This window comes from Meleagris gallopavo, chromosome 10 (assembly GCF_905368555.1).
Source record: "Meleagris gallopavo chromosome 10, MGAL_WU_HG_1.1, whole genome shotgun sequence".
NCBI lineage: Eukaryota > Metazoa > Chordata > Aves > Galliformes > Phasianidae > Meleagris > Meleagris gallopavo.
The window spans coordinates 8,623,574-8,647,648 of record NC_139413.1 but is presented as its reverse complement, the minus strand read 5'-3'; the positions used below and the strand labels follow the sequence as shown (position 1 = coordinate 8,647,648).

Below are 24,075 nucleotides of genomic sequence, written 5' to 3'. Positions count from 1 at the left end.
GCTGATTGAATATATAGTTTCAACTCAGAGGAGCTAAGTATCAGGAATCCATTCAGGTTTTTGAGCATGTAGCCAACTTACCAATATTACCTACAGCAACTGAATATATTCCAATGATCAGTTCAGCTTTTACATTTTTTTCCATGGGGAATGGGGGAGCAGCATACTTCCTCCCCTCCCCACCTCCACTCCCCCCTGAGTTTTGAAATCGTTCCATTACAAAGGAAAGCAGTATTTGATACTTTACAACTGGACCTTGCTAGTTTTATTCTACTATTTTTCCCCTACAATTTTATGTCTTCTACTCTTCCTTTGCACTCAATTTTAAACTTCATCCAAAGATTACAATTGCACAAAGAATATAAAAGCAAAATAAAACTCACTCAGCCCTTCTCAAAATGAAATGCATTACAGGTGCTGCAAAAAGTTATACAGACACGTGAAGATGTCAGACCACATTATTTTTTCCTTAAACAAAAGCTCTCAAACAGCTGACAGAAAAACACAGAAGTAGATCTACTTTTTAGAGTCTTGGACTGTCTGAAATATTTTTACTGACAAGTGCTTGTGACTAAGTTTCATGAAGCCTTACTGAAGCATACTCAGCATGGCTGAGATTAGACATTCCTGCATTGAGATTGGAAAGGACCCCAGTCCCTCCGCTAGTCCATTGTCCTGCTTAAACCAGTGCAAAATCTGACATCATTCTGTGCTGGCATCTCATCTGACCAAATTTAAAAATGGCCAAGAATGGAGAGATCTTTTGCTCGGTGTTCAGCTCCTTTAGTTCAAGAGGGATTTACCATTCAACTAATGGTAAAAATACAAGGTATTCTCTTCAGACACCTGACCTGCTTTAAAAGACATGGTATTACATGACACATTTAATTCATACTTGACCACCACATGCCCATAATTTACATTTCATGTAAAAAATGTGTAAGAAGAGAGTGGTTACTGAATGAACACTAGAATATTTTCTCCTGTATCCTCTCTAATATCAGGTCCATTTTTATCTTACTGATGTCCTTCTGTTTTCATTGTCAGCAGAAACTGACATAACTGTCGCACAAAAACAGGAAGACGACTGCATTTAAATACAAAACAAAAGCAAATGAGAATGATCTGCACCCTTTGTATCCCTTCTTACAGACTAGCAAGACGTTTAAGTTAGACTACACAGTTCACTCTAAAAGTAATGCCTCCTACTTAATTCCATGGAAACTACAGGAGATACAAAGAGCGTAGTAACTACCTAATAGAGCAAAGTCTCAGCTACTAAACACCATTTTTTTTTAACACAGTCTCCACCATTAGCTTTGCATTTTTACCAGTGATGAATAAGAGCCTGAATGCTTCAGTTGTAAAAATCGGCACCAGCAGAAGTGTCCCACTGTTTCACAGCTGCTATGACATCACTGCTAAGAAAACACCCACACAGTCCATCTTTCACTGGCCTGAACAGATAGAATTCAGAAGGTGACAAATACATCCAGACTGCACTGTGGGTGTGGTAGGACAGTGCAACCAAGCTTGACAATTGCTCCATTGTCTTCAAACAATATATGTATAGGGCCTGGTGGGATTGAATTGCAAGAGGAAGGTTGTCTTCTTCTCCAGCCTGACTCAGGAAGTTCAAGCCCTCATCATGATGTAGCAGTCAGCACTGATGGTTTAGCTGGGTTACAGAAAATGCAGAATGACCATCCCTTTCCTATCCCAAAAGACAGGCACATCACTTTACCCACTAAGGGCCTGCAGGCTTATAATATCTTGCACATTTTCTTCAATGGGGAATTTCAATGTCCACTCCATGGACTGCCATTTTGACCTCAGCTCATAGAGACAGCATCAAGTCTCATCACTGGTAATGGTGTGACCCAGAAAACTGTCATCTTCAGCCTCACTTTGGTTCAATAGGTCCTGAAAAATTTGCATACAGTGTTCTTTCTGCTGTTGTGTGAGCACCCATCTGGCACAAATGTTGCAATATTTCAACATTGCCACCATCATTTCCAATACACTGAAACTCATATTCAGCTCAATACCCAGATCCCCACTCCTAATCCACCGATTCACCCAGATGAACTGATCGAGATTTCTTCATTTCATGGTGTGAGAGCTGTGCATGATCATCCAGAACATGGCTTGTCTTTCACGTTGCTATTGCCACTGCTGAAACACACCACCCACGGCCTCACTGTGCTCACATCCACTGTTTTGTCTCCATAAGCATTCAGTAATCATTGAATGTAAATGAAGACAATTTTTCCCACATGGAGGAATTCAATAACACCTTAGTTTCATATGCACTTCTATGTCAGATGCCTTTGTCAGACTGCCCCACTGCTGCTGTCTGTCACGAAGCAACAAAATGTAACTGAATAATTGGTGGGAAGGTTCAACCTCTCCTTTATATTCCCATCAACATCCACCTCTGCTGTCATGGGCCAACATAATAAGATAGGAGGCATTACTTTCAGAGCAGCCCTCATACATTCAAAAATCCACACACACCTATTTTAACTGTTTCTTTTGAACTATCAAGCCGCTATATTCTTTCATGTGTTGGAACTGAATGGGACAATGAAGAACAAACAAGAAGTCAGCTCTGGGCTTTTCGCTTCTAATAATCAAATTCATAGTACAGTAGAGAAGCTCGTAAGCAGGGATACCACCCTCATGATTTTAAAATGCTGTAGTAGATTTTATGTTATGAAAATTAAACAAATGAGAATGCAATTTAAGATAACACATTAGAGTTTCCATATAAATTTAATAATTACTTTTATAATCAGATGATTTGCCACAGATACTATCTAGAGTATAAATGAATTAGCATAATGCATGAACTGATTTGCTGAGCTTGTCCAGAGACCACTTTTTAAACTGCAGATTTTGACACACATTTTTAATCGCATCCCTAGCAGTTAAACATTATCAAGGTTCACGATCAAGTTTCTGCATCTGATATAAAAGAAATAGAGACACATTTTATCTTCTTGCACTACATTTTTGCAACATATTTGAGTTTTATCATTAAAGTACAACTGGAGGCATGCTTTTGTTTCCAACCAATATGCCCCTACTGAATAGTGGAGGAACCCTACTATTTCCATGGGAGATAACATAGAACAGTGTTGCAGTGACGAGACGATGCAGGGAAGGTGGAGAGATGAAAAAACACAGTAGTCCTACCAGGCCTGCACCAGGCAGCATCCATCTTAGTCATAATAGCTCTTCAACCACACTTCACAAGCTGTTGCACAGCACACCTCTCACAAGAATAGGCATGTTTTCCATGTTTCCTAGCTTGTCTCATTTTACATAACCAGAATTTGTTCACCCTCACTGTCTCTATATAATGAATGAGAAATCAAACGAGTCAGCAAGACTCACACCATTGCACTTTTTTCTAAGCAGTTTTTCCAAAAATCCCCAAGGGCATCAAGAGAGATGTGGACTGTTTTTGATTACCTGACCTTATAAAGGAGCAAACAAGACCAAGAAATATTAGCATGAAGTTTCAGTAATAGATTTACAACACGTTCAAGGAGGTGAACAAAGATAAGGAGGCTCAAAATACAGTTAATTCCTTTTGAAGTCTATTAAGAATTCTTTGGTAAAAAGGAAAAACTCTTTTTAAGGTAGACTGTATTTGATATACTCAGAATAGAAGAAAACAGCACAATACTTAAGGTTCAACTTCGTAGACCAGCAAGGCTTAAGAGAAAACTAGTCCTACACTAGTAATTCTCCATATTAATAATTTTAAAACAAGTAATTTATCCGAGAGCTGTTTCCCATCAGTTATACTCTGATGAAGATCTTGTAAGACAGCGTGCTCTCTTCATCCAGGCCAACTACTTGCTGGCAGATCAATAAGCAGAAATTAAAATCAAAAGTTCCATATAAAAAAATATTTTAACTTCTCCAGTTTGCTTTTGGTGTGGCTTAGCTAAAAGCTAATTTACATACTAAAAACCTTTCTTAAACCTTCAAACTCAGATATTAACATTTTCAGCTAGCAAAGTCACTTGCATTAATCTATTTTTCTAAATTAGGTGCCTAGAATTTGCAGATGAAGCTAAATTCTTTAATAATGGAAACAGACTTTTCAATTCTGATTTACCTGCTAAGTCTCTTCCTGGAGAACTATCCAGCAGAAAGCGACGCATCCTATGTACAGATTTCTTGGCTGTACTGTCACGCATCACCAAGAGCTGTCACTTCAGCATAAGGAACATCAAATTATGCCTAGGAGGAAAGCAGAACAGCCAGCAAAGAATAAGACGAGTCAGCTTAATCAAACTCATAATCATTACATCTTTTTCATTATAGAGAGGAGAAGACAAAATGAAGTCCTGAAGACATATTAGTGCAAAAAGACTGAAGTTACAAAATTACCAAACATTGCAATTACCTTCCAAGCATCTATACTCAACATTTATATCTAGGCAGCAATGTATATTGCATAGAGAACTGTACACATAAGAGGACTGCCAGAAACCAGCAGATTTGAAAGAGCTCCTAAATTCACCAGGGGAATGAGAGTCAAGAGGTATAGAACTGCAGCCACAAAGGTTTGGATTTAGTGTTGCTGCCTTCTACCATTAGGAAGAATTCACTAACTTTTCTCTCAACTGGCAAAGAAATAAGCAGTTTTTGCTGCTTTCCTCTGAAGAAATAGCTTTCTCAGCCAAGGCATGGAGGACCTGAATTCAAATTCCAACCGCACCAATGAGATTTTGAAAACAAATCTACTCCCTATCCACTGCTTGTTATATCAGTGCAAGGAATGCTCTCAAATGCTTTTTCTCCATAAGTTTCAGCACTTTGCAAAGAGCAATTGAGTATTCAGTTGGCAGTGAAGAGTTTGCCCAGCTACAGCACAGTAACTGAGCCACCAGCCTCCCTTGTCTTGGGCATTTACTCCAATGCCTAGCTGCTTGCAGCAGGAGAAGTGCCAGGGCAGAGAGCTGCAGGTACCTGCAACCAGCTGTGCAAGGAGTACTCAAGTGAGGCCAGCACCAATCTGACCCAGGTACTGGGAAACTCATTTGACAGATGTTCTGGCAACCAAGGCCTTTGGGCAACTCCCTGGTGAAATAAACTCTGAATAAGGCTTTTGAGGACACTTGTTTAATTTAGGTAGTCTGGGCTAGCACTTAAGCTAGCTGTGGCATATATATTAAGAATATAATGCAGCTTGATAAAGTTTCATTATGCTCATTTTTTAATGGTGGTTTTAAATGACCACTATAAATAACTTGCTTACTTTTAAGTGTGATTGGAAAACTCACTCTGTTTTCATACGATCATATTTATCTGTATTTCTTTTAAGGATCCAAAGATCTTCTAGAAACGAGAAATGCAATCAAGAGGCATTCATAGTTGTAGAGATTTGTTGGCACATTAGCATTACTTGTTCTGAGCTTCATTTTTAGTGTCGCATCATCTTAGTTTTCAGTATGCCAACTGTACCTAGATATCATCTCTGTGGTAGAAGCAGAGTGCAGCTGAACAGCTTCATAGATATTCTGCTGGTTGGTGGTGTGTTACATGTGCAAAGGAGTTTGGTGTTGCTATTTAGACTTGATTGGCAGCAAAATGCTTCTCGTTTAAAATAGAATTTCCAAATTCACTAAACACAAGTCTTGGCAAAGTGAAGAACTGAATGTCAAGTACCACGGTAGATGAGCTTAAAGACATCGCATACAGTATAAAATACCAAAGGAAATTAAATAAGAACTTGATACCATTTCAGTCCAGTTCAACTCTTTAACCACACAGGATGGCAAGATGTTTGTTACATAACAGCAAATTCAAATGGCTTTTTTTTTTTTTTTTTTTTTTAAAATCCTGCCATCTTTACAGTGAAGAGCAGAGGATTAGACATCCACAGATTCTGAGAGACAGAGAGAAGAGCCAGCAGCAATATTTAGCACAGAGTGAATGATTCCTGGCACCATTTAGCTTCTCTGCATCAGGAATCTGGCAGCCTCTTTTCAAAGATGCTGATTGAATAGTTAATGTCAGTGTTATACATAGACTCAAAACGAGCACAAAAAATAAATGAGAACAACTAGGATCTAAGCCCCCAACTTACTTTCATCTCAATATAAAATACATATATATGTATATACACAGAAAACAGTGGGAGTGGGGTTTAAATACTTGGCAGAATGCCAAAGCCAAAAGAATGCAGACAAAGGGCATAGTTCATCTTCTGACTACACATCTGTGAAAAAGTCTCTATAAAATATATATCAAAATTTTTAGGCACAAGAAAGCCATAATGCAACGTAAATTGTTAGTTCTTAATTTTCACAAGACAGCATAATCGGCAAGGTACAGAATATTTTTTAATCAGTAGAGTTATCCCTATTTCCTCTCAGAATTATAAAGCTCTAGCAAGTCTTTATAACCATAAAGACGGCACATTTAAAGTCTTTCACTATACTTAGGAATTTTGAAACTACAGAAACCACAACTAATCACCCACCAAGTCTGTGTGGAAATCTGCTGATCATTTGAGAAAAGCAGCCTTGTTTTACTGCCAAGTGTCAAAATGGAACTAAGTGGTGAGATGCTCACACTGATTACTCTTGCACTCTAAAGTTTGGCAGAAATATATTTATGCACACTCAAGGACGTGTTTACAGACTTGCACTTTGAGAAACCATGAAAAAAGACAAACTCAATTGGTTGACATCCTTAAAAGGAAGAGGCTTGTAAAAAAAAATACACACACCATACTGCACCATATCAAATGGTCCATCAGAAGCACACTTTCCGCAACTGAGATTTTTTAGTCCATGCAGTGAAATTCTTCCCATTTGTCTGTCGCAACCAAGCACCTGAAATGCACTTTTAGAACTAATCCAGCAGCATAGGCCCAACGTAGGGGAGATTTCTTAGACGTGTGACCAACCCAACCCACTTTTTCATTTACTTCATCTTTTCAATCATGTGTACACACGGCTACAGAAAATTAGTTACCCAAAACTAATACAAACAAGATTCCTAATGGAATAAATAGAAACAACCATTACAGTTACGTTCCACGTTACTTGAGGTGGATTATTTCTTTGCTTATCCCCCGAGATGTTGGCATGGCATACTCAGTCTGTACTGACTCATTTTCTCCTGTTACTTCCTTCATTCATGATGGATTTCACATTTTGTGATTTCATCCAGTAACTGAAGTTTGAATGCTATGGAGGCATAGCTGCCTACGTGTTTTAACTCTCTGATTCAAGGTTTTCTTTTGTTGTATTTGCTAGATATTTAGTTCTTTCTAGACTACTTACTCTCCACCTCTTTTGATTATACAAGGCTATGAAGGACAATACATTTTCACTGCACAGGGACATCTGATGCCAGAGTGTGTGACATGAATGAGAGAACCTAAGGGGAAATGAGTTTCAAGATCCCAATCTGAACAGCAAGCAGAAGTCAAAATCAGAGTTTGAAACTGTTCAAGACAGCAACTATTAGTGAAAGTGCTTTCTCTAACCCTTCTCTCTTTTTTTCCCCCCAGTGACTTCTCATACAAGCATCCTGAAGCCAAGCAGCTTGTACATGTGCAAACACACACAAGCTCTGGCCTCCTATGTTTCTGCTGATCTGTTTTGGGGGCCGCTTGCCCAACTTGAAATTGTTTGTTCTGTAACTTCTCAAAAAGAAATCACTTTCATGCGTTTGATTGAGGATGTGATGGCATTGCTTACGTCCTCTTTTTAGAGGGCAGCTCTGTTGTTTTCTTCCACATGAGCTTAGTTTCCCTGTTAAGCACATATGCAGACCAACCCCCCCAGAAATACTCAGCCATGACCTTCCTGTTTCTACTCTGTTACCACTTGTCAATAAAATCCAAATCTCATCTAGGGAGGAGGAAAAAAAAAAAAAAAAAAAAAAAACCACACACCCAACAAGAAATGGGTTCATATAAATATTTTCATGAGACTCTTATACTATGTAGGCAACCTAACATAATTGTAAACACCTTAGTAAGATTCTGTTCCTAACTTTCAGATACACCATCTAAGATATGTGTTTGAGAGCAAGCACTGGAAGGAAGGCAAAGAACAGGAGAGGGAAAAAGCAACAAAGCTATTATAGGAATGTGGTAGTGCTACCCTTTTTTTTTTTTTTTTTTTTAAATTAAGCAGGAGTTTGGCATAACTGCAGTAGCACAGTGACTCCTTTGACACTGAATAATTTCCAGCATTTCTGTATAATTACATCTCAGGTACACATACTGAAGACAATTTTCTAATCTTGCAAGCATAGGTATATAGGAGAGCAAGAAAGACCAATAAGCTTCAACTCGCCTTGGCCCTTACATTACTGAAAGATACCTCCCCCTCTCCAAATACCTGAGAAATTCACTGCCTCTGCACAGAGGAAGGAAAAGACTGAAAGAACAGAACTGACTTGTACAAGCACAATAATTTCAGTTTCTGTTTTATAGTTTACAAATTTTTGTGTATATATGTCTTTCTCAAATAGTTTGAATGAAATATAAGTTCAAGAGGGAAAAAAACGTGATCAAGTTAGCTTATTTATTCTCTTGTTGAAGTGTTCATGCATTTGGGAAGAGATTAGATCTCAGTAGCCATTTTTTCCTAAATATCCTTGTAGTTTTTGCCCCAAAGTGGTGCAAATCACTAAGTATTTTAACTACTGTTAGTTCTCATTCCTTCCTTCACTATATCTTATGTTAGTGATGCTATGAACAGCAAAGAGCGCGTGACAAAAATACTGAACTCTTATGCAAGACACAACCTAGACCTTCATATGACAGTTAAGCATGATCCACATTTCACAAGATAAATGAGATCCAGTGACATGAACAGACTGGTTGTACGCTTTCTTTGGTCATATTATATTCTTTCTTTCATCCCATTCAGTAATTCATTTCTTGTATCCTCTCTTACATAGCCTTAAGGGATGGTATGTGGAACCTTAAACCAGTTTCAATCAATAGGATGAGGTCAGCCTGGAGATTCGTGTGATAGGCAAGATTAAAATGTGCTTGCCCCAAGTCTAAGCTGTCTGAATAAGGCACCATGTTACGCTGCCTGCTTGTTGTCAGGTTGAATTGAAAACAAAAGTTATATTAAAAAACAGCCAGATCATTATTTCTCCTTTCTGCCCCCTCCTCAAACGCCTAAGGTCATTTTCCCTAACAAAAATGAAAGTAGTCCTTTTTGGAAATGTTTTTGTGCTAAACAGCAGTGGTTAATTTCTTGCAACTAATTAGTTATTCAAGTGAAAGTATAATGATCCTCCAACATGATTGAAAGTGCTTCAACCGAGTTTCCTGCTAACAGCATACTTCTAGAGAAGATGTAATAAATCAGCAGGGTTATGGAAATCTTTAAAACAAAGCATGTCTACGACAGGAACCCATTAAAGATGTAGCCATGTAATATTTATGTACCTAGCTGACTTGTGCTTTTAACCTAGCACTTTCAGCCATAGCTTTTAGCACCTGGGTCATTCAACTAAGAATGAACTTCACTGTATCTGCTAAAAGCCAGCATAATATCTCTGCATTAGGTGTTCAGACAGAGTTTATACAGGATTTAAGCAATGGAGCCCTCCCACTGAATGGAATTTCATCCTGAGTTTTCCAAAGAAAAATACAAATAGAATACCTTTACACTGCATAATAATTTGAATCAAACTCCTCAGATGCCATTAGAAGGGTTTTGGAAATACCATGAGGTAAAAATGTTAAAAACAAAAAAACCACAAACTAAACCAAAAGATCATTCACAACAGAAACTCCCACAATCTTTCAGAACAGCCAGCATCACCTATGGTTGTATAGATAATGGTTTTATTATTTTTAGTGGTTACAGAGGCTGATCTCTAAACCTGGTGCTTTCACTAAAGGTGCTGCCTGCACTGGAATCTTTTTTGACATCCTAGTAACCAGTACAGACAGGCTATTTAAATATACTCAGAACTGGAGAAGAGCAAGACTCAGTTGTGTGGAAATACATTTTTATTATGTTTGGGCCTTTCAGATGTTACAGATATATAAATCTGATAGCCTTAGATCTCCAAAAGAAAGAAAAATCCTCTTTTCTTCCATCACATTCTACTGCTTGTGTTGTGTGTTTACATGAATTTTTAAAACACACACAAGCACATGTGAAGCAAAGGGAATATTTTAATAATCCCCACATCCTTTAGCTATACATATTTTCCCTCATCCGATTCTGTCATTTACTTTATTGCCAGGCTTCTAGTCCATTTCCCACCATTTTAATAGACAGAATTTGGATTCATGAATCAGTTTCAGCCAAGTTCCCAAAACTTGGCTTTTTTTTCTCCCCCTCCTCCTGGCTTACTCTTTCTTCCTGCAGCAGATAACTACAAAGAGGGAAATCTCATTGCTGCGGGGCTGGAAGAGGGGAACTTCAGGAAAGTGTGTAGAAACTCCTTTTTCTGGGAGTCTGGGAAAGCGGAGAAAGCAAAAAAGATATAAGAAATTAGCACAAAAAAAAAGGGCCTGAAGGACAGAAAAGAGATTAAACATCACTCTCCCTTCCTAATAAAATCATCTTCGCTCTCACCATAGGTTTTTGGGCCAATGGCCACTTTCAACTCACACTTTGTTGGAAAAATAAATTAAGAGTCCAGTTTAATTTTGTCAATAGAAAGTTTAAAGTGGTCACTGGAGCACAAAGTGATTTTCAAAAGGCAGCTGAACTGAACAGGGACAAGGATGAGGATACTGGGACAGCCACAAAAGTACAGGCAAATTAGAAGCACTACGAGTATACCAATTTTCAACAAAATTGATAAAAAAAAAAAGTCCCTGCAATCCTGTAACTTTTGCTGTAGGCTTTGTTTAGACAATACTTAAAAACACAATTGCCAGAGCAGAAAACAAATGTTTTGTGTGTTGTTTTTTATTTATAGCAAAACAACAGTAAATGAACTAGGCATTAACTTCATGAACATGTAGGATTACGCTTCACCCATGCTGTAAATCATTGGATCTAGTACAAGTGATTGTACTGCAATGGTTTTTGCTACGCTAGGCATTTCAGCTGTGTGCCCAGTCCTTCCAAGTCTGAGCTTATGCTGTATTCAGAGCTTTGTAGGTTTTAGTCAATAGCATGTTTGATTTGAATGGTTTTTCCTAGTAACACAAATCCATAACTTCTGTAACAAAAATCCAAAGCATGTTTAGATCATTTAACATACCTAAAAGCCTAAGCTTAAGACTGTAAAAAATAAAAATAATAAAACTAGAAAAAGCACTTTTTTTAGAAGGGTCTCTGCTGTTGCACTACCAGAAGGCAAAAAGCATATTATGCTTACTATGGGCTAGAAACGGTCGTGCTCTTTTAAACCGCAGCAGTGACTTGCATAAAAAGACTTCAAGGCATTTCCTCTTCTCCCAGAAGATAGTCTTGAGTCTTTCTACTGCCCCAGGATGCACACTGAAGTGACTGCAAGACAGGCATATTTTTTGCATCCTAAACAGCAGCCTTTATTTACCAAAGCACACAGAACATGCAATGGACAGCAAAACAAAGCAAAACCAGCAATTCCAACTATCCTAAGAAAACTTTGCTCCAAACTGAGAGTTCATCCCGCTCATAGATGGCCTGTTTAGGCAAATGCCTCCCTATTTTCTTAAGTTCATGCCTTAATTTTACTTCACCAGCATTTATACACAGACATCCATGAAGTTTTCAATATAGTCTTGAATTTGTGGTTTAACCGTTGTGAAGCATGCTGGTATTTTCAAGGATGAATTTGAAGCACAACCTCATTTTGAAGTAGATGTGGAAAATACTGAGTTTGTCAGCAATATATACTTTGGCATATAGAAATTTTGCAAAGGGAAAAACCCACAAAAATCCCAAAACATAATTACAGCAAAGCAGATACTGTCATCAGGCAGCAATTTGCCATCCTTACATTTGCAGAATAACAGTTCTAACTGGATATCTTCTGCCTTTTGTTAGCATTGTGTGATAAACACAGCTTTTGAAAACATGTGTACACTTCTGTATTTTCCATATCCACATGCTACGTAAGAAGTTCCTGATGTTTAAACAAAGCAGAACCTAAAATGTGCCTCTCTTCCAGAGAGGACACAATTCCTGCTCTAAGGGCCTGGGGCAGTGTGCCTCAAATGCTAATAGCTCGAGTTGTGTGCAATAGCCCTATACTGTTTATATAGCACTTCACATGTTCAAAGCACTATGAGATATCAGCCATCACTACACTTTTATGAGGCTCTAAGTATTACCCACTAAATGTTAAGGTTCAAATGACTTGCTCTTGATCAAAAGAAACTTTGTGCTGCAGGACCATAATTATTTGAATTCGGTAATTCTGACAGTCCATTCCTATAGTGACTCAAAAAAAAGAGGGGGATGGGATTTTTAAAGCCAGTTGCAACTGCACTCTGTTCTGGCTGTGTTAAGTACAGGCATATGGAGAATCCCAAAGCTAACTCTCACAAAAGCAGCACCCGCCTCCAAAGAAAATGAAAACGCCAATGAAATTTTTCTATTTTAAAAGCACAAATACGAAAACTGTTTCTAAAGCCTCAGTCATGTTTTTCTGAGTATATGTATGCCATAATCACCGTGAAGAACCTCAAATGTAATACTGTACAGAAATAGACTAGAAAACTTAAGATGTAAATCACATCATCTGCACTGAAGCAGGTTTTCTTTTTTTGCTGTTGCTGTTTTGATAAAGGTTGGGTTTTGATTTTTTCCTCTTCCTTTAGAAATCAGAAGGAGAAGCAGGCAAAGCCCAAGACAACTTGCAATAGGACTTAAATGGATACCTTTCAGTAATACAAAATATTATCCTGTTTTTAGACAGAATTTCATCCTATGAAAACCCAGTTGCCATTGCTGATACTTATTAACTCAGTGTCAAAATATCAAGTCTCCCCATGAAGGAAACACAATGGAGCAGACAGTGAAAAGCAGCCAATCAGTTTTGCTACCTACAACTAAATCCCTCCTTGAAATAAGGAACACTGTGCTCAGGGACATGATTTAGCAGAGGGTTGTTAGAGCTCAGGTAGCATGGTTACGTTGCAGTTGGACTTGATGGTCTTTAAGGTCTTTTCCAACCTGAGCAATTCTAGGATTCTAGGATTCTAATAAAGGCTGAACAGAATTGACACTGAAGATTTTTGTGCTTATAGCTGTAAAAATCTTCATGCAAAAAATATAAATATTGAGATTTCAAAATGAGAGAGTGAAAACTTTTTTTTTAAATTCACATCCAGCAGACATCCTATCATACACAATTTCCATTCCCACATCTTACATTTTAAGTTGCACACAGCCTTTCGTTTCTATATATACTGTATTTTTTCAGAACACAACCTTGCAGTAAGTGTCCTTCAAATCTTGTCTGCAGGATCACGTGCAAAATGTATAGTACTAAGACAAAAATGTAGGTCTCCACACAACACAGATTCAACAAATAAGGGAAGGGCTCCTGTTTAAACAGGGGAGGGTAAGAAATTCCCTTCAAATGCAGTACATAGTACAGAGTTTTACTAACAGAACTCTTGTGTTTTAGCCAAGTTGATCATGTTTGTAATATTTACGCCATCTATCCTGCCACTTCTATTAGACATTCTTAGGTACAGGCCACTCAGAACTCTATGCCAGACTGTTTGCTATATCAAAAAATCCAAAGTTACATCACTGAGATATTTTCTAAAATATTAAAATTTAAGTACAGTGTCAGTAGGTGAGCGTTGCTTCATGGATATTAATGTAAAAAGCAGTTACAAATCTCCATCTACTGATCTAAAGAACAGATGTTTGCATATGATTTATGAACATAGAAATATGTGTATATCTTCCATAAATAGTAATGCGTCCCAGTAACAAAAAAAAAAATGAGAACTATTGTCCAAAAGGACTTGAAAACAGCAAGCAGTATTAGAATATATTCACCAATTTCTTGGCTTTAAATATAAAGCAAAGCTAATAGGTCCAGCACAGCAATCTTCCATGTTGGAAAAACACCATTTCAAACAAGACTAACACGAAGGAATACTCACTCAAATTGCAGAGTCTGGTTCAATTGCTCAGATGTAAAAGTTCATTTAGAACATAAGAATGCAACTTTGATCTAATAAATAAAAATAGCAATTTTCATTGAGTTATAACTTTAATGCAGTAAGCAAAAAACAAAATCATATTGCATTGAGTATTTTCACGTTAAATTTTGATTTGGAGGGGTTTTTAAAAATCAAAATTTAATGAAACAGTCATCAAGTAAAATTTTGGTGAGCAAAGCATACTTTCAACCCCTAAATACATTATTTTTGGAAGTACAGTTGAGCATTTGAACAAATATTACGACTGCTCCTCACATTTGCTCTGTTCCTAAACTAGCCTGGCTAATGAGCATCCCATCTCAAACTGTCCTGTAAATACAATATTACTTGACAGGTTTTATCTGAAAAGCAGAGTCAGTTTTTTGAAAACAGCCTAGTTAAAGGCTACAAGCACGTGAGCTTGCAAGCTTGGACATGTTCTGGTTTCTGGGCCAGCAGAACTACAAAAGAATCCAAGAGACTGCACATTACACTGTGACATGTATGCATATCACAGAAGTTATGGTTTGGTTTAAGAACAGCCACAGTATTACTTTTTCATCTCCAAAAAGCATTTCCTGTGTGCCATGCGATTTTCTCCTTCTTTTCCATTAGTCAAGAACATGGCTAATTCTGCATAACTTTAGATTTCTCCATACCATTATGTACAATTGCAGTATTCTCTCCTGACTGGGCTGGCAAGCATGAGTACTTCGAAACATTATACAGCTGCTACTCCTCCAGAAGCGGCTATACTCCAGTAAATACTCCCCAAAACATCTTTTTCCAACAGAGGTTTACAAAGATGTTACGTTTCCATAGGTTGACACAATACAAAACCATTTGATCATCTAGCTGAAAAACGCTGGCCTTTAGCGTTACTGCAGAAATAATTACGAGCCATACTTCAACCAACTGCAGAAACAACTGCAGTTAATGTTTGTATAATACAATTAGAGTCTTCTATTACAGGAAAGGTTACTGAGTTCTCACAATTTTTAAGATCAAAGAAGAAATGAACACTTTTCATTTCGTCAGGTAAAGACCTTCCTTTTGATGGCTGCACAGAGTCTTTATTTCCAGCGTATAACTCAGACATCCACGAATAAATTGAATCTCTAATAACAACAGTCAGCTGGATTTAATTCCTCCTCTTGATGGAAGCACAGCACTGTCAATACACAGTGAGGTTTAGTATTGCTGTTAATTTACTGCAGGTAAAACGTAGATACAACATGAAGATCTAGCATCTAAAAATAGCTTAAGATAAACAGGAAAAATAAAAAAGGAAAAGATGATAATAATTGATGACTGATCATTCTACTTTTTTTTTTTTTTCCTAGAGGAGCATCCAGATGCCAGCTGGTGGAAAGGCAGATGCCACTGATTTCAGTGGACTTGCACCAGTTTACATTAACTGAGAGCCTGATCCCATGTGCATTAGAGTTATTTTTAGGCACTTGCATTGAAACTCACTTCAGTGACAATTAAAAATACATCCACACATCACATTACATCCTGTTCCCAAGTGTATGACTGGAAGCCTGTTGACAGGCTGTGGGAGAGGGCAAGTAGAAGTAGCCAAGAACTATATCCATGAGATAACTTTGTAAGATGAGTATTAACCCTGAATTTCAGCCTTTTTTTTTTTTTTTTTTTTTACTGTGACTCTCTGCCTACAGAAAAAGTCTCAGCTCTCCACGCTCCAGTAGTAATTCAATGCTTGCAAAGGAAAAACAAAACAAACCACCATGCTGTAAGACCACGTAGAGTGTCTAAGTTAAACAAAAAAAAAAAAAAAAAGACTGGTCTCATCATCTAGAATTGTAAGAAAACTCCCAAACTGAGATCTGTTTGTTCAACTAAGTATTTGTTCCAAGGGACTGCACTGCTGGACAAGCAGTAAAATTGTTAAAAATACTGAAACAGCTGTTGGAAGCTCTATTTCAGCAAGCAGTAAATGTGAGGGAGGGAGAAACAAGAAAGGAAAAGGTGGAGCAACAAGCAAGGCAGAGCAGTACTTCATAGCTCCAGCCATCTTAGTAGGGAGAGGGAGCTAAATAATCAATTGATTTACATAGAGCAGCTGTTAAACATGAAGATATTGCATAAAAAATCTCGTTACCATTATTAACTGGTACAATTAATATTTGTCTTTTGATTCAAGATGCAAGGTCAAAATGGAAAAGCTAATTAAAAATGAAGATGCAGCTCACATACCAACTGAAGTAATTGTTTGTTTGTACAGCACAACACCCATATCTCCAATTTAGGTCAGGCCATCAAGAAGAGGAAAAGGGACTGAAGATGAGATGCTCTACTTCACACAGTTGCCCTCTGGAAGGGCTGGCAAAGGCAGTCACTTAAATTAAGCACAGGTCATCAGACAGGATATCTAATCTATTCCTTAAACAGGCAGCTCTCGCAGTCCAAATCCCTATGGCCTTTACAGCAACACAACCAACTACTTCCTCATGTACCTCTGTCAATTCACGTTAGGTTCCTATTTTTTTTTAAAGCGATATTTCATGTACGCCATGACCCTATTGCTCACAGCAAGGAAAGTGCTTTGGTTTATTTATGACCTACTAACCTTAAATAAAAAAACCATGCATCCAATCTGAATGTTCACATAAGCCTGCAGATCTGAAATAAAACTTAAAATAAAGCTGGCATTTGTAATAGCTAGCTAAGCCCAGTAAGGGATTTAGAAAAAAAATTAAAATTAAAACCAGATGAGAGAAGATGAAAGCATTTTTACCCTGCATAACCTGCACACATCATGAATGATGGCTGGAGCTCAGGAATACTTTTTTGTGTTTTTGTACTTACAAGTTTCAGCCCACTTCAACAGCGGCTAGGTAACCAAGGAAATACTGAGGTTTTCCCATTACAGGGTTGGGAGGGAATAATAACAACCCATGAAAGCAATTCCTTTTAAGATGCAATCCATCCAGCCACGAGCTCTACACAGCTCCTCTCTTTTCTTTACACCCCATCCTAACTGCCAGATATCAGTCTGGCCAGACCTCATATTGAAATATGATGTGACAGAAGAAAGCAGGGAACAAGACCATAGGAATAAATACTGAAAGAAATGGCATAAAGAAAGAAAGTTTATAGCAGGGAATATGTGAAACACAAGTGACCGTACATATATATTTTGCTAGAACAACATTGAACAGACACAGATGTGCAAAAGACTATTCAGTTGAAGAGTTTACAAAGAACTGTCATGAAGAACTCCCTTCCTCTCTACATCCATGGGGTTGAATTGTGATATGGACAGTACAAATAAATGGAAAAAAAAAGCTTCAGACCTAAAGTATCAACGCCAAACATCTTTTGCTGAATCAGCACCAAAAAAAGGAGGAAAGGGCATTTCTGCCACAGTTGGTTGGAACTAGAACTCACAGATACTCATGATCACAGTGGAATTCCTAAATAAATAAAAAAAATCTACAGAAAGGAGAAATTCTTTACATTCCGTTCTTCTGTAGTTCTCCAGTAGGATATATTAATGCCTCTGTTCTTTAGATGCTTTAGATGTATTTGATAGAAATACAGTTATCTGTACAGGAAGAGCAATTTGTTGAAAGAAACAGATGCAACCAAGTTCTTGTCACAGCAATTGTTTAAAAAAAGAAAATATATGCAGGCAGCATATTTATGACCTGAAGTCTTTTAGTGCTACCTCTCTTTATGATACTGTAAACAAAATTAACAAAGAACATTTTATAAAGATTTTTAAGTGCAGAAAGCAATGAGAGAATACAAGACTAGTTTGTCTTCTGGTAAAAGATTTAACAAGTAGCTCCTAGAAGCCAATGAATCACTCACAGTTTCAGTGCAGTAATTTAAGAGCAGTCCTAACTAAAGGAACTCAGACCAACAAAGCTGCAAGAGAACAACCTTCTGTAGGAGAACTGCTAACAAGCACGAGTAAGGTAAAATCCCTGTGTTACCATTTTGTGCCTTCTGCTACAGCCTCAGAAATTCTTCCTGTAAAACATTAAAATCGTATACAAACTGTGTGTGTAAAAAAAAAAGTGTGTGTATATATAGAGTTAAAAATATGAGGAAAATTTAGTTGGAAAACTCAGATGCTGGAAAAAAAGCTTCTGCTACTGTGGAAATTGTTATGCACTTTAATTTGTAATGAGCAAGTTGTGGATATAAACAGTGTGTAGCCACAAAAAAAAAAACCATGAAAAGAAATTTAGGTCATAAAACCTTGATGTAAACTCATCAAGAGGTGAATATTGGCAGATTTTACTCTGCTTACTTTATATTTTTACTCTACTGGGGACAGTGTAAACTGTGACACTGATTCACAATATTCTTGGCAGGATCTGTTAATACACAGGTGAAACCTTATGTTTTGGTTTGCTATGAAGTTCAGTTTTGTAATAGTATGGACATTAACCAATCCACTTCTGCCTGGATGACCAACTATATACTTAAAGCTTGAATAAATGAAATACCTTTTCTTTTCATAGACAGACATCTGGGAAGCTGCCAGCTCCATGCACGAAGAAGGAAATGGGAAAGACAGAGAAGGGTGCTGGTATTGGTAAGAGAACAATGACTGAAATTACATCATCTGTTTGATGAAAATAATCGTGTCAATTTTGATTTTCCCCCCTCCTTTCAGACATTTAAGGATGCTGTCAAGTCAATGGAGTTCTCTTGTAGTGGTTGCTTCAGTGAACATTCAACGCTGTCGGTGAGTTTGGAATTTAAGTGAAAACCATCGACCGTTGATTGTACCCTCCAGCTAACCATCCTCCTCCTTACTTCATGCTTTCAGGCCTTCACACCGAAGATAGAAACCTAACCAGCACATGAGGTTTCTCCCCTACTCTGCCATGCTTTACAAAAAAGGTCACAATCAACATTCATTGCTGTCGGTGGGTTTAACTATGTGGACAAGCTCACTGAACAATGAATGCAACTGTGGCCCCACATTTTACAGGTGCAATTGGGAGGAACATCAGCTCTGAAAGGAGTAGTGAGATGCAGGCATTTCTTATAGGTTACATGTTTCCAGTCAAAAAATAGATGAGGATACTCTATTTTCACTTGTTTATTTTTAAGTGTATTTAACTATGTTGACTAAAAAAAAATAATAATCACTGCACATTTCTGGAATATCACCCCCACAGGGTTTGGCATCATTGAAATTAAACTCATTCTTGTTCAGTACGTATGTGGAAACGAGTAATAATATAGAGAATTGTGTATGTATTCCTCAGGACTGAGCATAAGAGGAAAGGGTATTTAAATCTTATCTTAACTAGGTATTATGGAATAGTTTACAGAAATCTATAATTGTCAAGACAAAAACAGAAATAGGAACCAGAATTCAGAGGGATGGACAAAATATATCAAATAAAGAATTCAGTAGTTTTACGTGACAGTGATCTTACGCACCTAAATAAATGGTATCAGACAGTAGGCATTACTACATTTGCTTTTTCTAATGGTCAGATTACAGAAATAGATGTATACCTGGTAATTAACATTAGTTAAACTGCAAAATTGCTCTAAACTTTGGGTACTTGTGTCACACTCAGTATTGCTATCACTAATGAAAAAAATAAAAGTATAATTAAAGCTCACTGCTCTGTCCTTATTTCCTTACAACTTTTGTTTAATCTAGTTGGAAAAATAGAGCCCAGCCTACATTTCTACTTTTCAGAAGTCATCCAAGGTAAGTGCAAGCCTTCACACAGCGCGATTTCGATAGATAGAATTGCTTCTAACATTTAGGCAATCACACAACATTCCTATTTTCTTCTTAAAAAAGCTGGGGTCTATTAACAATACTTCAGTTTGATTATTTACATATTAACTTCAGCACTGCAGTTATGCAGTTCTCTAGCTCACTGTCCTTGCTTGTCATATGCAGTTTTCACCATGCAGCACTGGAATAGAATAAAACCATCAGGGCTATCATGGGTTGAAACATCTCTACCTGCTTTGTGAACTGTATACTAACAGTCTAGCTAAATAATAACTAATTAAATAATGAAAGAGATCAGTCCTCAAATCACATGCAAGATTATGTTTTTATTTAAAAACTCTGTTATTCAAAACAGAGGCACACGAATGAATTAAAAAAAATCCTGGAATTTTTAAGACAGTATTTAAAAATCAATGGTTGGGAAAAATATTTTTTTCACTCTGATATTTATTAGTAAAGAATCCACAGTCTACTGAGCTCAGGGGCAGCAGTTAAGTACTAATAGAAGGGGTGGCCATGGAAACATGACTTCTCAGCAACACTGCATAGAGAACCCTAGGTTCTACCTTGAAGTTCACTCATTTCTACACAGCAATGAGAACTTGAATAACTATCAAATTATATATACATATCATATTAAAAGCAAGTTATATATTCTACCTAGAAGGACAAGCTTTCAAGTTAAGTTGCAGCTATTTTATTCTTATTTCTGCATTTATTACTTTTACTAACGTGACTAATAGTTGTGTTACGCATTTATAAACAGTCAAGATGTTATTGAAGTTTGTGGAATTTCACAGCAGCAGAAAGAACCAGCATCCTGGCACATAATCACCTTCAAGCACAAAAGAAGAAAAGACAAAAATAAATCAAACTGCAACTGATAATTGTTAAACAATACAATTGTTATAGGGACACAGGATCCAGTGCAAGAGAAAGAATGTTAGTTACAGGGTAGGCGGAGAGGCGAGTGGTTGATGGCACTCTCTCAAAATGCACAGGTGTTTTGCCTGTTAAAAGATATCTACAATAATATTGTTGCCTTGTATAAGTTGTGTCAGTGATTTTAATCATGTTTACATATCAAGATTAAGACCCGCCATAGTGTACAAATATACACTGTTTCATACAACTCAATAATTTAGTAACTCCATTAATTTACAGGATGCTCATGGGCAAAGCAATACCACACCTGACAAGAGATGCTGCTTTTCACATGCTTCCTTTACATAATGAAGCAGAAGTGATCCCCATTCAGCAACAGAAGCTGTGAAATACTGTGGGAAGTTTCTTGGTCATTTTCAGGGTTGTTTTTTTTTTTTTTTTTTTTTCCTTTTGTTAATATCATACATTCAAATTCAGTACAGTATCTGCAGGGTATAGAGACCTTCTAGAAAATTGCTCCTTGATGTCACTGTAAATAATTCATTCACAGCAATATTTTTAGGTCAAGCATATCAAAGTTACAGCAAACGCAATGGACCTTGACATAATAGGAGCACTAGTTTCAAAGCAGCAAAGGAGGAGGAGAAGGAACATACTTTCCATACAAGAGAGAAATCACAGTTTCCCAGTGTCCACAACACTGAGCTTGAAACAGGAGAGGCAGTACCAAGTGGTTGCTGTTAAGTTTGGAGTCACTGAGGTTTTAGCTAACTCCAGACATTGTTCTATTTTTCCTGACTTCTGGAACAAAATGGGCGAAAGCATCTAATCCAAGTCTCCGCATCAAGCCTCTAACTCCTGTTTACCAAGCACAGAAAGATACTCAATATCAACTTTCCAACTACAACACAATGAATATCCGTGAAAACCATAGGTGATTCAGGACCGCAGCAAAATGAAAACATTACACTGTCCAGTGCAGCCTAAAACCATCACAATAATGTTTCTTGCCTTACAGATAGTAAAGTGGAGAAATACAAACACTCTATACCTGAACTGGAAGTGGTATCTTGATCTTACATTCCAATCACTTGTCTTTCACTGGAAGAAGCAATACTGTAATTTTGACATGAAAACCATATTTTCGTTCTTGCTGATCACCCCCTTTTCCTAAATAAATGATATTTATTTTTTCTAAGGCTATCATCCATTCCAGATTAATATCTGTATCTCCCTCCCTTCTACTTAGCTCTGCATTATTTCTCTCAACTTCTTTAAAAAAAAATTTGTCTTTCTGAGCTTCCTCTTTTAGCACAAGTGCCAGAAATGCAGACTGCGTTCCAAACAGCCCAGCCAAAGCTAGCTGAAATAGTCTGATGTCTCCCTATTTTACAAGGAACTGCTGATCATTTTCAGCCAAAAATAGCATTTGTAATGGCACCACACAGTTAGCACATTTAAATTTATCTAACTTTATTCCACAGATACATTAGTGTCCACAAGTTTTTTCCTAATTGGAAGTAGGTTCTTTCATCCCCTGAAATGCAACACTTGCCTTTTTTTTTTTTTTTAATTCAATTATGTAATTTCTGCAATATCCATTGATTACAGCATTGTGGTCATAATTCCACAGGAGTTAAATAGTGACTCCGTGTAGGTTTACATCTGAAAAAAATACAGGGAAAGATTCAGGGGTAGGAGTTCCAATCCACAAAAGCCATGAATTACAACAGAAATTTTGTCTATACTTGGCGAATAAAACAGAACTGAATCCCCTAGCTCTGCAGCCAGAACAAGCATGTACAATGCATATACTGACCTTTCCTGGTTTTGTTTCATGAGATACAGTTGCACCCAAGCTAGCCCCAATTTTTTTTTTATTTTCTTTTAACAAAAGAATTACCTATAAGTTTGTAAATAGTTAACATGAGATCTGAAAGCATAACTTATTGTGCAGTGGTTTTTCATTTGCTTTTGTTAATCTCTATTAGAAATGCCACTCTACATCTTGACAATGAAAGACAAGTCCAAAACGGACCAGATACCACAGCTGTATGATACCAGAGGTCAGAATAGGCCTGGCAAACAGGCAAGGTACCTGGAAAATAGCATTTTCTTGGCAATTAATATAGGGGCATTTGCACTCAAAATAAAATGCAATATGCATACACTATCTGAACTGTGATATCACCTGTACTTAACGGCAAGCTATCCCAATAATCACACGATATTAAGCTATTTGATAGCCTGGAAATGCTATTTAGTAATTAAACAGTTAAAATACTTTATCATAGGCTTTTTGAAACAGTGAAGAAAAAAAAAGATACACAAACATTAATTTTAGCTAGCAGGAGCTGAGTCCAGGTGGTTGCCCTCTAAAGTCAACATCACCATCTGATGTGTAAAACATTCCTAATTAACATAAAGTACACCCTGTGCTAATTACTGTGTTCACCTCCAAATAATGAGCCATAACAAGCCTAGAGTTCAAGATGATCTATTTACATTTAGATGCCACGCAGTCCTCTATCCTGTATCTATATGCCCCTGGTTAACATATTGACAAAAAAGGAAATTACTGCCTCCACTGCCCTGCAAACTAGGGAAGCACAAACTAGATACTAGAACTAAAAGAACTTTCAGACAGACCTTCAGGTTGTAATTGTGGAAGACAACAGAGAAAAGCAGTGCTGCAAAGATAGTAGCCAGCTGTGGTCTACAGAACATTGTAAGCGAAGCACAGCCCCTTCAGGAAGATATCCGTACATCTCCAAAACAATTTTGGGAGAATATTCCAGAAGTTCACATGGATCGTGGTTTGCTAACTAGTGAATTCAGGTTCTCCACTGATGTTAGTCAGCATACTTTTGATTTCGGTGGAATTACACCACTTTATACAGTCTGAGGGTTTGGCAAACCAACATGCAAGGGATGTAAATGTAGCACAGTCCTGCACATCCTACACTAGAAATGCAGTCAGAGGTAAATGTCACTTTGAAGGAAGAAAGGGAAACAAAAGAACACATACTTGAAAAGCACCCCCCACTCCCCCCCCCAACAGAGAGAGCATTTCTGCCCACAAACTGTGGGTGGTCACGGACATGCAGCACTCGGACACCCAACTCCTCCATTCTTGCAGGTTACAGTTTTGCAGGTACAAATACAGAACTTCAAAACACAACATGAAGAGAGTATTTTGGGGCAGAAATTTAACACCCACATTATGATAATTTGGCCTTTGCCACCACATGACAGTCTCCTTCTCTTCATGAATCTTGAGGTACGTGGGTGGCAAAGAGCTGACAGCATATTTTTGTCTGACGATGGC

At 37.4% G+C, this 24,075-nt stretch overlaps 1 protein-coding gene and 1 long non-coding RNA gene across 24 annotated transcripts in view; one reads left to right on the top strand and one right to left on the bottom strand.

The window, feature by feature from the left end:
• The window catches only part of LOC104912309 (uncharacterized), a 63,562-nt gene extending 43,825 nt beyond the window's left edge, over positions 1 to 19,737 (top strand). For 2 of the 4 annotated variants that reach the window (XR_014885101.1, XR_014885103.1), the window contains 3 exons: positions 18,616 to 18,689; positions 18,771 to 18,842; positions 18,927 to 19,737. This is a non-coding gene — a long non-coding RNA (uncharacterized LOC104912309). Of the gene's footprint in view, positions 1 to 15,459; positions 18,064 to 18,615; positions 18,690 to 18,770; positions 18,843 to 18,926 lie in introns of all 4 variants that reach the window. The other 2 variants (XR_014885102.1, XR_014885104.1) reach the window with 2 other exon arrangements.
• LOC104912305 (uncharacterized) overlaps positions 1 to 24,075 on the bottom strand; it is a 263,480-nt gene that overhangs the window by 224,916 nt on the left and 14,489 nt on the right. For all 20 annotated transcript variants that reach the window (XR_014885096.1, XR_014885093.1, XR_014885099.1 and 17 more), the window contains exon 3: positions 4,133 to 4,257. The gene's annotated coding sequence lies outside the window, so the exon portion shown is untranslated. The remainder of the gene's footprint in view (positions 1 to 4,132; positions 4,258 to 24,075) is intronic.